The sequence below is a fragment of the Limulus polyphemus genome, unplaced genomic scaffold (assembly GCF_000517525.1).
Source record: "Limulus polyphemus unplaced genomic scaffold, Limulus_polyphemus-2.1.2 Scaffold2600, whole genome shotgun sequence".
NCBI classification, from domain to species: Eukaryota; Metazoa; Arthropoda; class Merostomata; order Xiphosura; family Limulidae; genus Limulus; species Limulus polyphemus.
Window position 1 is genome coordinate 9,164 of NW_013668210.1, and position 4,052 is coordinate 13,215.

General features: G+C 33.1%; 1 non-coding gene across 1 annotated transcript; it reads right to left on the reverse strand.

Annotated features, from left to right (window-relative positions):
• Positions 1 to 3,242: 3,242 nt before the first annotated feature.
• On the reverse strand, positions 3,243 to 3,314 carry Trnam-cau. The gene has a single exon. It is a non-coding gene; the product is annotated as a tRNA-Met (tRNA).
• Positions 3,315 to 4,052: the final 738 nt, after the last annotated feature.

The window sequence follows — 4,052 nt, forward strand, 5'->3', positions numbered from 1 at the left end:
TTTGAGTAATAATCAATATGTATTTGTTACTTTATATATTTAATAGACATTTGTTGTTACTTTATTAACGTTTTTACGCTTACACTGAGGTAAAAATGGCTGCTGCTATGATTTTTTCTGGTTTATGAGCTTATTGCTGTCCTAATTTAGGATCTTCTTGTTAATAAATACTTGAAAATGTTAAAAAAGAGAAAGGGGGCCCGGCGAGGATGTTTGCCCTGGGGCCCGTGCTGGCTCTTGACGTTCCTGTATGTAGCTATACCGAAAACATCACCAATATATCTACAGTATAAGGCACGGAGGGTACCTGTGTAGTATCGAAATATACAATCTTCAATACAACCAACAAAGAGGTTAACGTAGGAAGGACTTGTGTAGAAATACAGAAGTAACAGTAAATCCTCAGGTTTTCGTTACCTGTTGGGACTGAGGTCTTTTTTTTTTTGCATATCCCTCGAGTCAAGTGCTAAGGTTATAGGTTAACATAAAGTTTCGTTACCAAAACGAAAACCATGCACGCTGCAACAATAACTTTACCCAGTTACCCTTGCAACAGTCGCCATTCTGTGGTGTAATGACTTAAATTGATAACAATTACACTTCATCGGCATAATCTAGTTCACATCGAAACAGTTGTTGTTCAAGCAACTGAGGATATAAATAGCGTCTCGACGGCAAAGAAACACTTACTGTCTGCTCAACGTTTGTTAAACCATTATTTCATGTCCTTGCCGCTAGATGATCCTGCTCCTGTACAGAACCAACTAAATGAAGTCTAACAGAGTAAATTCTCGTGATATTTTCAGAATTTAAATATTTATCAGATAATTGATTTTACTATACGAACATTTCTGACAGCTCATTTCAATGAGAGATAGTTAGCTATTATTTAAAATAGATACCAAGAGATTGTGTTTGAAGTTTACGTCGCCTTTTGAAAGTTTTTTTTTTTTAGTTTATGCATAATTTCTATTTATTATTACACCGAAGCAAATAAATACTAAATAAAATAAGCGTTTCTTTAATTTCATTAAGCGTTTCGAAATACAAAATATAAGGGAGGGTTTTTATCTTAAACCCTATATTAAAACATATTCGTGAATTCCTCGTAAAAATTCTATCGTAGTTACTTTGGTATTAATCAGATCTTTAATTATAAACTTAAACTTAATGAACTAAACTATAAAAATTAAAATATAGTGATTCATATGTTTTAAAACTGTCAAATAGGCTTGTGGTAATTTAAATTTGTGCTGTGAATAATCTACTTTCTCAACATATTGTTTAAGTATCACGTATTATTTTCTTGATGTAATTCCAAAAATAAATTAAGCTGTCTGATAAAAATATTAAGAACCAAACCTTCTTTATTAAACCTTGTGATGTTTTAACAGGCTTTATTACAACGTGAAACTTCTTTTTAATCAAGTTATTAAAAATACAATTGTTGAAGTCAGTAGAATATGAAGTTTACTAATCGACTGCAACTGCTGCTGCCATCTAGCGCCAGCAAATTGTGTTTCCGTCATCCTTACAGTCTCTTATAGATACGTTATACTTTGTATGTAAAGAACTCTTTCTTGTTTATAAACTAGTATTCGTATTGTTTCAGCCCTTATGTTTAAAATAATTTGAATAAGTTTGTCTGACCAGGTTCTTGAACCATGACTAGTTTATATTCTGCTGTTTTTACTTAAAATATAAATATCGGACTGGTTACAAGTTTTAACAGCTGTCATTACAATATAATTATCTTATGTTATCATAAATATATCAAATTTAACAAGAGCAATCAGAAAGATTGCATATACCCTCGCCCCGCTGCAGATTTTTAGATTTTTGGTTTCAATGTGCACCTGAAATTCGGTTGTAACCCAATCACTTTTTTACACAGTTATTATCAACAAACTGAAAAAATGCCTTATATCTCCATAAAAATGTTTCAAAGTGATCCAGAATTCGGATCTGAATCTGGACAAGATTTGGGGAAGACGTAAATCGGTTTATTATTTTTTGAGATACTCGCGCGGATATACATACATATACGGACCCAAATACAATATCCTCTTTCTCTCTCGCAGGAGAGCGAGGATAATAATAAGAACGCTTACGAAAACTAGTCTTTCCTTCTATAGTGGTGAATTAGAAATAAGGCAATATATATATATTTCATTTTGAAAATAATTGCACAATACTTCAACATTCATCACTTTTTATATTAATCTGATCATTATAGAAATAAGATAATAATCTGTTTTGAAACCTACATATCAATATATATCCAGCAGTCTTAGAATGCATTAAAATACAAAATGTACTTGTGTGTGTTCTAACTACGGGTCATACTAGAAAGGAAAACTATTCTGTACGAAATATCCAATGGCGCAAGTACTACGTATATAACACTTAAGTAATGCTTATTCAAAGAAGGAGAAATGAATAAATATTGTTCTAGTTATATAACTTTAACATGATAAAATTGTCCAGTTTGCCCTACAATAATTAAATACAATATATTTGAAGTAGTTCAATTTCTATAAAAGATTCATAACTGTGCCTTAATTCATTCATTGAAAATTAATTTTTCGTAACCTCATTTCGACATCCCGATTAAGTCAATATCGATTAGAAAAAAATGAACACATTTGATTATGTCGGGTATTGATGTGAAGGTCGCCAACTGCTTAAGTATTGTTACACAAGAAGGAAAACCTGATATTTACATATTCATATATTAGATGTTAACTAGAAATATGTAACTTAAACATTCGTAGGTTTCAATGTCTACGTATATTTGCAAGTAATATAAATATGATGACATTTGCTTAACTCTAAAACTTTTTAACACGGTAAAAGATAAAAATGCAAATAAAGAACCAAAACCATATACGTGTTAGGCATTTAGATTTTAAGTAAATCAAGGGTGCTCATAGATCAGCGATCTTTCTTCGCCCCACCCGTGGTTTGAATATTTATTGAAAATACTGTACTTTAAATAAAATAAATTAAAACTTGATTCTCCTTTCAGCGAAACAAGAGCCTCAGAGAAAGAAAGCCGATTAAGCCCGGGAGACATCTTGATGTGTGGGTATGCATGATGTCTTCACGCGAGTCTTGTGGTTAATGCTAAGTAGATTCTCTTCTTAAAAAATATAAATAAAATGAGGGAACGAAGTATTCAACTTCAAATAAAGGGAATCCGGTGATCCAATACCCCATCAAAAAACAAAAACAAAATTGTTTAGCAGAGCGTGGTTTCGATCCACGGACCTCTGGGTTATGGGCCCAGCACGCTTCCACTGCGCCACTCTGCTATGAGTCTTATTTGTCTTTAATTTTTATAACAAGTTGTATTCAATATAATACTTAACTATAAGACTAGGACTATTTTCTTATGTTTGATTTTGTAATCTTTGAATGATCAAACGTCCCAAAAAAACAAGGCCACGAGACGCTGGTTTTTAAAGAAGAGGAAAAATTTATCTACAATACGCGCTGTTGACATGCCTAGCTGTACCTATATGGTTATCGCGTGCGCGCGGAATATTTGTGAATGAACGAGAACATACAAGGCGCGCCGTTGCTAGAAGCGACTAGATTGACAAGAAGCATCGACAGTGTGATGCATATATGAGGGATCGCCAGCAGATTGTTTTTCTGTTTTGTTTTAATTCACATGGTGGGCTATATACTGAACCTGGAACTGTGTGGGTACTACATACGATGAGTAGATAACCACCGGTGATTGTGTAATTTTCTAACCGGTGCTACAGCATTCGAAGTTTTATCTTTAGTATTATTGTTTTGTTAGGCGTTAAAAATGCCTAAACCCAAATGTGTTTACAAGGTAGCATGGGTGCCCACAGGAAGGGGCAAGGGGTCACTTGACCCCCCCCCTCGGATTTTCAAAAAGAAAAAATTACTAGATATGTAAAATTATTCTTCTATGTTATTGGAAAATTATAATGTATTTTTATTTCGATTTCATAATTTTTTCAAACTTGAGTTACTTGACCCCCTAATTTATTTTCTGTCGGGCGCCCCTTGCAAGG